Source organism: Eubalaena glacialis, chromosome 1 (assembly GCF_028564815.1).
Source record: "Eubalaena glacialis isolate mEubGla1 chromosome 1, mEubGla1.1.hap2.+ XY, whole genome shotgun sequence".
NCBI classification, from domain to species: Eukaryota; Metazoa; Chordata; class Mammalia; order Artiodactyla; family Balaenidae; genus Eubalaena; species Eubalaena glacialis.
This window is the reverse complement of record NC_083716.1, coordinates 30,623,428-30,637,170: the sequence shown is the minus strand read 5'-3', so window position 1 is coordinate 30,637,170 and position 13,743 is coordinate 30,623,428. Positions and strand designations below refer to the sequence as shown.

Below are 13,743 nucleotides of genomic sequence, written 5' to 3'. Positions count from 1 at the left end.
CTTTAATAGGTTTAATTATTTAAGAAGGCATGAACTATGATACTTACATTTTATATATCACCTCTTGATTATTCAGGAGCTGATTAATTCATGGACTGCCCAAGTCATGCCTTCTCTTTTCTAACATCATTTGTTTTATCATTCTATTTCTTATTAGCATGTTTTAGCAAAAATGGACAGTGGAAGTGAGAAACGTCTCTGGTTACAAATTATGAATTCTGATACAAGATTTGGTTAAAGGAAGTTGAAATTCTTTCTCAAAGTACAAATTTCTTTAATTCATCAGGCATATTGATTCTCTTTGAGCTTTGTGAAGGCAGGAGTTGCTCTAGTTCACTACTAATCCCCAGGGCTCAGCAAGGTGCCTGGCACATGGTAACTTAATAAAAAAATTGTAGAATGAATGAATAAAAGCTGAGTAATATAATAGGAGTAAACAAACTATTTTCTAGGTGGGACATTGATTTATAGGAAACAAAGTAAAATACAAGACAACTTATTTTAGGACAGCATGTCTTCAGACAGCACAGTATAAAAATGTTTAAATGACTGTGTTAAAAATTAACAACAGAAGATATATAGTTCTAATTTAAAAACAGAAAATGTTCCACAGTGCTATCTTTTTCCATTGATGGAAAAAGGGATAGAGAGAAACACTTTTAGGTTTCTAAGATGAGGGTTGGTTCTGTTATATTAGGCATTAAATAAACAAAATCACTCTCAACACACTAAAAATTGAGCATTTAGAATGTGCCAGATGCTGTTATAAGCACTTTATATGTCTTATCTCATTTGTCTTCACCACAGCCTCGGAAGTATAATTGTCTGAAAGTCATCAGAAAGTTACCAGTGTCCCTTGAAAATTTCTTTAGCTCTCTAGCTTTTTGAACCAAGAATGAAGTTGTCCTCTTTTTACTTCCTAGTTTTAAATTAAAGATCTATTTCCCCATGAAATGTTAGATATGTTCCAAAGATTGACTTGGATTTTAGATACTCTGAGATATGTTATTTCACTAGCTCTTGCCTTTTGACATTCATGAATTGTATGGAAAGGAAACTCTTATAATGGGACTTGCCATATGTTTCAAAGTTTCCCTAATTTGTGGTGGCAAAATGCTTTGTGTGTGGGTGGGGATGCAGTGGGGGAAGGACAGCGTTCAGCCTCTGGGTCTGTTCCAAGGCTCTGGTGCTGTCCAGGAATCAGGGGCTGAAATGGCTTAACCAAGGCCTTCCCAGGCCAGCCAGATGGAACAATGAGTGATGGGGGATGGAGGAATGCAGCCTTGGCTATAGCCTGGTGCATCCACAGCTTCCCAGAATAGGGAAACAACTTCAAAAGATACTAAAGGAACTAGAATTATGGCCCATCTTATTTGAAGGGAATTGGGGGAAATGGCTAGCTTACTCCTCCCTCCTTCTTCTTCCATAATTTGCTTTGGCTTGGAGGGAAGAATATCGACAACAGATTACGGACGGAAAAGTTTATGTTAAAAAAAAACACAAAAAAACAAAACAAGGCTGCTGGCACTTGTAGTTAGTGGTGCATTTTACTGCCTCTCTGAGGTGTTAGACAGGAACCAGGAAGAACCAGGACTGGAGGCTCAATAATGTTGTCAGTTCCTTGGGACTACTCAGTCAACAAACAATTATTGTGGTTTAATGAAAGGGAAATGAACACAGGGACCTTGGCTGTAATAAGAGAAGATCTAACCTGTGACATCATAGAGAGATTCCAGATGGGGAAAAAGCCTTATGACCGCAACCTCAGATCAAATTCAGTGTTTTAAGAAACTGGAAAACTGAAATATTCACTGGGGAGATGAGCCTGATAAGTGTGCTGAACATGGACTGAGTTTCTCCTCTGGAGCTCATATGACACCCTGCCCTGTTATTTCCACATGTGCCTTATCTCCATTACGACTAAGATGGCTTGAAGGAAGGGTCTGTATTCTTGTATCTGCCAAAGCACAGAGCACACAGCTATGCACGTGGCAGGTAGGCAGGTAGGATTTGTTTATTGAATTGACTGACGCTGCTCTCAAGACTAAAGTCCTTGAATCAATTGCTTCTGAGTATAGCTAATGCTTATTATTGTCATTAACCCCCTTACCTAAGACCCTCTATCCATCCTTGAGACCCCTGCCTATCTCACTTCATTCATTTATTGAACTCTACGTGTTAGGCACTGTAGGTGCACAGATGAAAAAGAGAAAGTTCCTGCCTTTAGGAGTCCGCAATCTAAAGTGAGAGGGCAAATTTTAAGAAGAATTCTTGATCAAAGTATATATACAGAATGCTTACTGTTTAATTGAATACCATTATGGTGTTTCTTTGGTTTGAGTTTCCTTTTCAATGTGATCCAGCTAGTAAAAACTCCTTCAGAAACATAGGTTAACACTAATCACAGATCGTCAACCGCGGTTAACATTAATCACAGATCGTCAACCACTCTTATATATCCTTAAGAATCTTTCCTCTGACTAGGTAGCCACAGGATCTCCTTTGGGGCTAGGACGGTTATGCTCTCGTCTGCAACACAGCACCAGATAGGGTGCTTGCTCTAGCATGCAAAGGGGCTGCCTTGTCCAAATTTACATATCATTAGTTTTGGCATGAGATGAGAAAACTAGGTGTAGAAAAAAATGGGGAGAGGAGGATTTATTGAAGGTATGCAAGGTGCTCCCAGAACTGAAGGAGAGGCGCAGGAGACCCATAGGTCTAGGGACCTCAAAGGTAGAGGAACCATGGCCTTGATGCCCCTAGAATTCTCTCTTCTTCTTTCTGGGTGTAACCTTTATTCTCTCAGGTTCCTCCATGGGATGGGGGATGGGGATATGTCCGTGGTAGTACTGTAATATAGTCTTACAACTCATGATCCAAGAGCAAAGGTAGAGCTTTCCTTAGATTCAGGATGAAAAATCTCAGATCAAGAAGCTGATTGGACAGTCTTAGGTCACAGAGAACCCCAGACTAATCCCTAGTGGCCAAAAGGATACTTTGGCAGCTCCAAAGGATTCTGTGATTAGAACAGTTCTCCAAAGGAGAAGGAATGTTCTTCCCAAAAGAAGGAATGAAGACAGTGTGGAGGTCCAAAGAGAAGATTCTGCTACCCTATTCTGATGACCCCACCAGTGCAATGCTGCTCTCCAGAGTAGCTCCCAACCAGGTAGACTCCTCATTAGCCTGCTCATCTTACCACTGCCCCCTCGTGGCCAGCATACAGAGTGACCACAACACTAGGGCATGTCAAAGGATACTGGGTAGTTGCCCATGACTTCATATGGCTGTAATCCTATAAACAACATGGAAAGATGGCTGCTGAGGGAGAAGGGGTCCTTTTTGATGTGCACAGTCACACACTTCCATGGTTGACATAACGAAACACCAGTGACCTTATATGGTATCATCTACACTGGAAATGGACTTTAATCTTGACTTTCCCATGTTCCTCCTTTGAGGCACAGTCCAAGGGTCTGGCCTGGCTACTTGAGTGCATGTGGCTTATTGCACAAGCTTCTCTCCCCCTAAACACACATCCCTATACTTCTCCATTTCACACCCAAGTGTCCCATGCTATAGAGATGTTTCTATTTTGCAAAAAGTAAATTAAAGCATCTCTGAAGAGATAAGGAAGAGAATCTCTTAAATACTACTTCTTTCAACTGCACATACCCTCCCAAGTCTTCTTGGTAATAGAAAAATAAGACTTGGAGATCCTAAACTTATTGACAACCCCAGACTTATGTTTCCATCCATATGATAGATTGCTGAAGGACGTTATCACTACAAAACAAGTAGGTCCCAGATAAAACATATCTTTAATGTATTACTGGGCACAAACTTAAGGGCAATCTCCAAAAATTACCCCATCCCACAGAAAAGTGAGCCAAAACTAGATCTGGCAGCAATGAGTGGTAAACAAATAGGTTGAACTGGCAGCATGGTGGAGATCCTGAACCCTAGAATCCTACATTAAATCCTAAATTAACCCTTGGAGAGACCTATAGTGTTCCCAGGTCAGTAGGACCCCCAGGCCCTCGGCAGAGATAACTACAAATCCTCTCTGGTAAAAAGCATTTCCATTTTAGGGCCACAGAACTCCCACATTTTAAGATCAAGCAAATATACTAAGAAGGGAAGCCACTCCAAATAAGCATAAGAAAAAAACAAAAAACTAAGAACACATTAAACCCCCAAGGACTGTAGATATCAGAATTGTCAAATACAGAATATATCTATGTAAGAAATGTTTAACGGAACAAAGAATGAAATAAATGAGTAAGCAACAAGACACTATCAGAAATGACTGGGGAGATTTGAAAAAGGATACGAAACTCCTAGAAATGAGAAACAGTTTTTGAAATTAAAACTCAACAGTTTGGATGCAACTGAAGGAAGAATTAGTGAACTGGAAGATATACCCGGAAAGTTACCCAGAATGCAGCATCACAGAGAGACAGGAGATGAATAAAATGAAAAAGGTTAAGAGATTTGGAGGCTAGCATGAGAAAACTTGACATGTCTGAGTGAAGTCCTAAAAGGAGTGAGTAGAGAGAAGGGACAGAGTTTTAAAAAGATGATGGCTGAGAACCATTAAGAGCTGATGAGAGACAGGAATCCTCAGACTCAGGAAGCACATGCTGGGTTAAAAAAAAGACCCATATCAATACATATAGTAGTGAAACTGCAAAATCCAAAAGACAAAAAAGAGAGACAAGAGACAGACCACCTACAAAGGAATGACATTACTAATGATTGGCATCTTAGCAACAAGTGACAGAGGAATAAAAACTGTCAGCCTAAAATTTTTGAATGCAGAAAAATTATCTTTCAAGAATGGAGATACAATAAATATATTTTTAGATTAAACAAAAACCGAGAGATTTTTACCAGCAACTGGCATTCAGTAAGAACAGCTAAAAGAGGTATGCTGGGAAGAAGAAAAATGATAGGAAGGTCTTTCTGAGATGCAAGAAGAAAAATGAGCAAATAAGATGGTAAAAATGGATAGGAATAAAAACACTGCCTTTAGATAAAAACAATAACAATAATTATAACTTACAGTGTTTGCAAAGGGCAAGACTAAAGTACTATATGTATACCAGGAAATGGTGTTCAGAGTTAAAGTGTACTAAAATCCCTGTATTGGTATAGAAAGGGGTTGATAATTTTAGAGTTTGTTAGGTTAAAAATGTACCATAAAATTTCAAAGGGAACCACTAAAAGTACAGAAGTAGAGGGTATAAATCTCAAATCAGTAGAGGCAAAAAATGAGATTTCAAAAACAAGAATCTCTACCTCACAACCAAAAAAAAAAAAAAAAAAAAAAAAAGAAGCCCCTAAATCAATCAATTTTTAAAAAGCAAGAAAGAAAAAGAAAAGAAGCATTGAAAGCTTGAAAGTTAAAAAAATAAGATAATAGAAACAAGTTTAAACATATCAATGTTCCCATTAAATGGAATGGACTAATCTCATTAGTAACAGGACAGCAGGACGGACATGGTTAAACAGTTGAAAAAAACATAAGCCACACTTATGCTGCATACAAGAAACATACATAAAACATAAGGGCTTTGGAGAGTTCAAAGCAAAAGTATGGAAAAAAGATATTCCTGGCAAATATTAACAAAAGGAAAGATGGAGTGGTTATAGTAACATCAGGCCAAAAGCATAATTAGCGATGGCTGGGGTCACTTCATAATGATAATGGCTTTCATTCACCAGGAAAATATAAGAATTCTTAAGACACTGCAATATATACAAATATCAAATCATTATGTTGTACACCTGAAACTAATATAACGTTATTTGTCAATTATATCTCAATTTAAAAAAAAGAATTCTAAAACTGCATCTAATAAAGTAGCCTCAACATATACACAACAACACAGAACCACAGAAAGAAATGAACTACCATTACGATTTGAACAACGCAATTAACAAACCTAATTCAATGGGCACATATAGAATAACAGTTCCGTCTCTCACCATCTCTATGACTCTCAGCAGATCTCTGGGCCTTGGTTTCGTCATCTGCAAAATGGGGATAACCCTATCTACAGTGCTTTCATCAAATCTAAAATGTCATCAGGGATCAGACACCATTTTTTTTATGTATCTCTAGAGAAAAAAACTCTGCCAATTAAATGCAAGCTGCCAATTGTAGGTCACATCCCAATTTTAGAGATGTTAAAATCACTAGGGTAGGGGATTAAGAGGTACAAACTACTATATATAAAATAAATAAGCTACAAGGATATGTTGTACAGCACAGGAAATGTAGCCAATATATAATACCTATAAATGGAGTATAATCTATAAAAATTTTAAATCACTGTGTTGTACACCCAAAACTAATATAACATTGTAAATCAACTATACCTCAATAAAGAAGTGTGAAAAAATGTGTGACTTAGACTCAATTAAATACTACACATCATATGGACTGCTGTGATGGTTTAAAGTGAGATGATGTAAGTAAAATACAAGACATTGCTTCTGCCCTCCACCCCTTCACAACTTTAATCTGCAAACAGGTGAAGGTAAACGAGGGGAGAGCATGTAAAAATTTGAAGTGGGGAATGTTTGCTTTTAGCTTCTTCACATCCTTGAATGTTTTCTTAGATACCTGCGCCTCAAAAGTAACTGATTCCTCAGAGGGAAAATTAAGTCAAAACCATAGCATTCTTGAAAGAAAGTGACTCACCAGGTCAGTAGCACTGGGGAGAAGGGGTGTGTGAGGAAAAACACAAGAGAGGGAGGCAGGGGTCAGATTGGACCCCCAGAGCAGAAGTGATTCCAGGGGTGGAAATGGCACCTGTTCCAGAGAAAAGTGTGAGGTGAGCTTGAGAGGAGGAAGGGGAGGGGGGAGGGAGGGGGGAGAGGAAAAAGGCCTGAAGGCTGTGAGGGTGGGGCAGAGGGTTGGTCTGGGCTCCTGCCTGCTGTGGGCCTGAACCTTGGGGAGCCTGGTGTGGGACCCAGTGGACAAGGAAGACCTTCCATCCAGCCCACCACTTAAAAAAATGGGAGAAGAGAGTTTAAAGCAAAGTGACTGGAGACAGGGCATACATCCACTTTCTGCATGGATGAAAAATTCAGACTAAAAGTAGCTTTGCCGTTTTCAGCAAAGGCAATTTTAGTGTCTTAATTATATTACTATTTTGGAGCAGCTTTTTTTAAATACTCTTCAATACTCTGTGAAAATCAGTCTTTTGTTAAAATGCTTTAAAAAAAATTAATTTAAAAACAAACAAACAACAAAATCCAAATAAGCGTAAAGTTCTCTTCGACATGGAGAGGCCTTTGCCCCCTTGTTAAATAGACCTAACCTATCCTTCTTGAGACCATCCAAATGCCCCTCCAAGGCCTCTGTGATTCTCATCTAGAAGTGCTCTCCACCTGCTATGACCTCTCGGAATGTTTGCATCTCCCTGGGGGCACACGTCATTTATGACCTCACCCAAGTGAGTGTGTTTGCCTCACCAAGGACAGTGAGATCTTTAAAAGTTCTGAATCCCTCTCCGCACCTCCAACCACCCATGGTACCAGGTGTCACACAGCGAGCTGCAGGGTGAATTAATGTGGATGGCCGCCTAGGAATGAAGTGTGATTTAAGGGCTTCTTTCCAAAACTGAACCTGTTCTTAGGGGAATGTCACTGAATAAAAATAATACTTCTGTTGGTGATATATTTCTTTTAAATATATTCTTTTATTCTTCTAAATAATATGTTTGTGGGTGGTATATTTCTTTTATTGCTGTGAAATTAGTAAAATAATACTATTAAAATCTTCAGAGGTAACGGCCATCACCTCTCTGAGAAATGTCACCAAGCACCTGACCTTTACCTAATGTATTAGTTTCCTATTGCTGCTGTAACAAATCACCACAAACTTAGTGGCATAAAACAATAAAAAATTGATTATCTGACACTTCTGTATGTTACAAGTCCAACGTTGGTCTGTGCTGAAATCAAGGTGTTGGCAGAGCTGCATTCCCTTCAAGAAGCTCTAGGGATAAATCTATTTCCTTACCTTTTCCAGCTCCTAGAGGCCATTCACATTCCCTGACTTGGGGCCACTCCCTCCATGGCCACTCTCACATCAGATCACTAGGACCTCCTCTTCTGCTTCCCTTTTTCTACGTTGAAGGGCTGTGACTACATTGGGCCCACTCAGATAATCCAGGATAATGTCCCTATCTTGAGGTCCTTAACTTAATCACCTCTGTGGAGTCCCTTTTGCCGTGCAAGGTCACATATTCATGATTCTGGGGTGTAGGAAATGAGCATCTTTAGAAGCCATTATTCTGCCTACCACACCTCCTGACACCTTGCTCTGGGGGTGTGTGTGTGTGTGTGTGTGTGTGTGTGTGTGTGTGACCAGGGTAACTACGTAGGGGCCTCAGTCCTTTGAGCTGTCAGGAGAATCTGTGACTTGAGGTGGGGAGTGGAATTTTTGCCCATTGCTTCTGGCTGCCCAGGGCTGGGGAGAAGGAGGTTCAGATGTAGCACTGAGATATCTCTCAAAAACCTGTCATGCACTACTGAGTAACCCTTTTATAAAAGTTTTAAGAATGGGTTTAAAAGCCCTGACTCCTGCTCCAGCTCCTGTCTTCTTAGTATTCAAAATCAGGGGCAGTCCATGCTTAACCATAGCAGAAGAGCTGGCACCCTGCAATCATTCTTCCATGATACCGAGGACAATGAATCTTAGGGTTAAGGGTGACCCATTTAAGAAATATATTTTTGCAGAGGAAGCTTTAGAGGAAGTCTTTTTAGCAGTTTGAATCAGAGTATTGAAGTTCCTCAATCCAGTTTTTAACAGCAGCAGCTTCTTTTACAGATGTAGAATAGGACTTTTTCCCCCCCTTCTTTATTACATCTAAATTGATAAAGTTCAGACCCTGGAGCCTATGTGGCAGTACACACAGTAGGTGTTTGAATAGCTGTTGATATCAATAATCCCCCAAATTACCCTTTATTTCTAGGCTATGAATACATAGAAAAAGATTGAGATTGGTAACATTGGCAATATCTATTAAGGTATAAAATGTACATATCATTCCCAGCATTTCCACTTCTTGGTATCATCCCAGAGAAACATCCGCATATGTGTGTAAGGATATGCAGTACAGCATTGTCTGCAATGGTCACAGATTAGAGACAGCTTAAATGTCACTTGAGGAGTGGCAAAACAAATGTGGCACATCCACACTAAGTAACTTAAAAAAATTAGGTTAGATCCATATGTTCGAACAATGAATATGTTACACCGAAAAAAGCAAGCTCTGGAACAATGTGTATCAGTTTGATTCCTCTTGAAATTATATATTTTTAAAATATATATATGTAACATAGAAATTTTCAGAAGTATAAGCACTAAACTGGAAACAATTGTTATTCTGGAAGGGCACTGGGATGAGCTTGGAGTAGGGATGGGAGGTTGGTAAAGATGGATTTTTACTTTCATCTATATTGTGTGGATTTTTTTGCAATAAAACATTTGTGTTATCAAAATGTAAAAGGTATTTTAAATTAAAAAAAGAGAAACTGAAATAATCTAACTTTTTAAGTTGTCAAAACTGATGATCAAATCTATTAGAACGTCATATTGATATTTTACAAAACAGTTAAGACTGAAAGTTCAAAAGTTTTTTTCCTATTTTGTTGAAAGTGTGTGTGTGTGTATGTATATGCACTGTATATATTTATGTTTACTACATAGACCTAAATATATGTATATGGATACTACATCTATCTACTATATCTATCTATACACACTATATACATCTATATATACTGCATATATCTATATATGCTGGTAATAAAATGCATAAATGCTGCTTTGGTTTAATCATAGATAAATATCTCATTCTTTATCATTGTTCTTATTACTTATAATGGCAAAAATATCTCCTATATGATTATGATTAATCTGGTAACCGAATACAGTTTGCCTTTAAAATAATTCAATTAATTTTAGTAAATTAAAAAAGTTTTCTGACATAGCTGCAAAATTAAGAAAAAATGAAACGCTGGTTTACAATACGTAGCATCCCTTTAAACGAAACCCTTCCAAGTGTGAAGAATGCGTTAAGGTTTTATCAAGTGAATGCTCTTTGTGTAGAAAAACTGATCTAAATCGTGATTTAAACTTTAGAACCACTACAATCTTTCCATTTGGGCAAAACTTCTTGGAAACTGACAGGGTAGAGGGGTTATTTCAGACCTCTGGGGATATCCCAGGAAACAAAAGCTCCTCTAAAGGAATTGTTCAAGATTGACACCAACAGGGATTCCTTTCCAGACTTCGTGAGACTGTAGATTGGGTGTTTAGTTCCACTGAGAAAAGGAGAAGCCACCAGGCTTTTTATTTACCCAGGGAACCCGTCTCGAAGATCTTCAATGGTCTGTGCGTGCGTCGACATCTCCGGGGGTGATCAAATCCTCCCCTCACCCCGCAGAGAGGCGACTGTACACAGACCCGCAATCATGCACCTGCCGGTTAACAGATAAGCCCTCCACATGCGGAGGCACTCGCCCAGCTGTGGCGGAGGATCAGAGCCGACCCTCTCCCTCCCCCACCCCCGCGGAGCAAAGGGCGGTCATTTTCTGCTCCTCCCAGAGTCAGAAGTGTGCACACGCCTTCCATCACAATTAACTTAAGACTCTGAAACAACACAAACTCACCCACAACATGCTCAAAATCAATGCCGTCAATACCCAGAAGGAGGATACCAAAAAGGCAAAACAAAACAAACCTATTCAAAGAGTAAATACTCAAAGCAACAGGGCTGGAGTCAGACACACTACAAGGTCAACAAATCCAAGACAAGTTCAAGTGCGGGCATTTTATAAACTGAAGAGCTGCCCAATGTCCCAGGGGTCAGAAACGCAAACGCCTTCAGGTGCCAGCTAATGGAAAGGTCTATAAGATAATAGAGGGTGGGCCTGTCAGGAGCTGGACTGCAGGTGCCCCAGGTAAAGGCATTCACATTCAATTTTTAAAAATTTCAATTCCGGCTATGTGATTCCTAAACAGAGTCTACCATCAAACAGAGAAGGAAACAGAGTTAAATATGGGTGTAGGGTGGATAAAACTGAATGAAAGTCAAAGTCAGAAATGTTGCCAAGGAGTCCACAGGGCATGAAAGGCAGCGCAGTGATCCTAGCTGTCATTATTTGAAAGGGTAGTGACCACTTGGTTTATATCTTCAAAGGTAATAGCAAAACAAAAGTTAAAAGAAATGGCTTACTAAGCTCGAATATGAGGGATTCAGATTAGTCACACAGATTCTTGACATAAGTAATTGAGCTGGATTATGAAAAGATTGCACACATTCCCTTGGAAGGCTCTAAATAAAGGGAGCCTCCAAAAACTATAGGTGTGACCTTATTGGAAGGCAAGGGGTGGGCCGAATGACCTGCCAAGGTCCTGATTTAAGTATGTCTGTATAGTCAACATCTGGTTATCCAGCCCAAAGAAGAAGACAGTGACAAATCATCCTAAGCTGAAGATAATAAAGAGTTATATTTGCCTTTGGAATGCATTTTGGTACTTAAATTAGAACGTGTCTTTCTGATGCTCTGAGAATTCACAATGCTTCAATAACAGCCACAAAGAAGGCCTGACCTGGAGCTGGGAGGCTGCCCAATTTCGCCCTCCTGTCCTCCATGTAAATCTTCCTCTTTGCTGGCGGTGAGCAATGTCATCTTTTAGAAGAACACCTGGCAGCCCCAGCTTTCTCAGACAGGGGCTGCCTGGCTCAGCCCTTCACTGGGAGAAGAGACAAGGGCCTTTCCCTGATCTCTGGCTGATTCAGAATAAAGACCCAGGATGGTCTGGTTCTTGCTTCTAGAGGTTAACTCCAAAGTGCTACAGGCCCCACAGGAAGCAGCAAGCTAGACAAGGTTTAGACATCTACTCTAAACTGCCTACGAATGATGGTCTAGCTTCTCTGCCATAGAAGACACAAAAGCAAATTTCTTGAGTTCCTTGGAAGAGAAAGAGAAAAAGACTTCACTGAAAAGGAAGATGAAATGAACGCCCAGCACTGGGAAAGCAAGAAGCTGGATGCTCAGGAGATGCAGTAACAATCCCCTGCACCTCAAAGGATGGATGGGATGGAAATCTGAGCTTGCCACCCATCGTCCAAGATGAAAGGAGAACGTGCTCATCGTAGTAACTTGTGGGGGCCCAGGAGGAGGGAAAGATAGGGAGGAGGGAAGTTGCCTCACTGTTCTCTGTCCTCTGTCAGCTCCCAGTGCCTACCAGAGGGAGGCTGGTGTCATCTGGTAGGAGGCAGGGCCAACCAGAACATCTCAGAAGTGCATCACCACCCCTTACCCAGAGACCCTGGCAGAGTGCCACAGGCTCCAGGAAGCAGGATTTGGCCAGGAAGGCTTCTCTTGGACTCAGAGAGTGACTGGACAGTCACAGAACTGAACACAGACAAGCTGCTTGGCTCCGACCCTGCACAGGTCACCCCCGGCAATAAGGGTCATTACAACCATTCCTGTTTCCCCCTTTTCTATCACACTCTGCTCTTTAGTTTTCCTTCCGAAGTTCCAGAACAGTGCTGTCTAATTTAAATGTGGCTATATAATTATTAAAATGAAATAAAATTAAAAATTCAGTTCCTTGGTCACAGTAGCCACATTTCAAGTGCTCAATAGCCACACGTGGCTAGTGGACACCATATTGGACAGAACCAACATAGAACTTCTACATCATCATAGAAAGTTCTATTTGTCAGCACACTAATCTAGACTTCCAGGAGATCTAGAATCTAGGAACTTCTACTCTTCATGGTGTACAAGAAAAGAATAAATGAAAGAAGAAATGCACTTACAAAGTATCTTTTCTATACATCATCAGCACTAATCCTCACCACTGCCCTGTGTGGTAGGCAGGGGTAGATTTCAACATGCCCATTTTACAGATGAGGAAAGTGGGGGCTGTGTAGTTAAGTAACTCGCACAAGGCTCACAACTATTGGATGACACAGGATTAAAACCAGGTTTTCCAATGTCAAAGTCAGTGGTTTCTACTGTTACATGCAACTGCTACAAATAATGTTACTTGCCATTTACTTTGTTCAGTGTTGCCATAAAAGCTCCAGCCTTCTAGAATGAGGTTGACAGGCCCCTGTAGTGTATTTATTGATTGGCTGATTTTTGAAGTGATAACTAAACTTTGTACAATGTAGTTTAGCAGCTCTATAGTTAGGGAGCCGCGGGGTTCAAATCCTGACTCATCCACTTACTATTTACTTGATAGAGGGCAAGTCACTCACCATCTCTGAACCCTAATTTCCTTTTCTTGTATATTTACTGCATAGTGTTGTCAGGAGGATTAAATAAGACAGTGCGTGGAAAGGCTTAGCACAGTGCCTGGCACATATTAGTGCTCCATAAATAAGGATTATCAATGGTGATTGGCAGAATTTACAATGCACTCACGTGCAACAGCGATTGAAGCTTCACGATAGGGAGGCATATTGCTATCTCCATTTTTGCAGATGATACATCTGAATCTCGGTGCATAAGGGGCTGACTCAAGATCATGCAACTAGAAAGCTGTAGATCTAAGGCATGAAGTCAAGCTATTTGGACTCCAAATCTTTTCTTGATACACAATGTTGCGTCTCAGGAGAGAAGGGACCAGGGGCGTCAAGGCATGGTTTAGAGGAAGTTTAACTATCCTTCTTCATCGCCAACCTCCCCCCTTCTCTGAAACAGGCA

The 13,743-nt window shown here is 40.2% G+C and overlaps 1 protein-coding gene across 3 annotated transcripts in view; it reads right to left on the bottom strand.

Moving 5' to 3' along the window:
- The window catches only part of CRTAC1 (cartilage acidic protein 1), a 155,336-nt gene that overhangs the window by 123,332 nt on the left and 18,261 nt on the right, over positions 1–13,743 (bottom strand). The window lies entirely within an intron of this gene.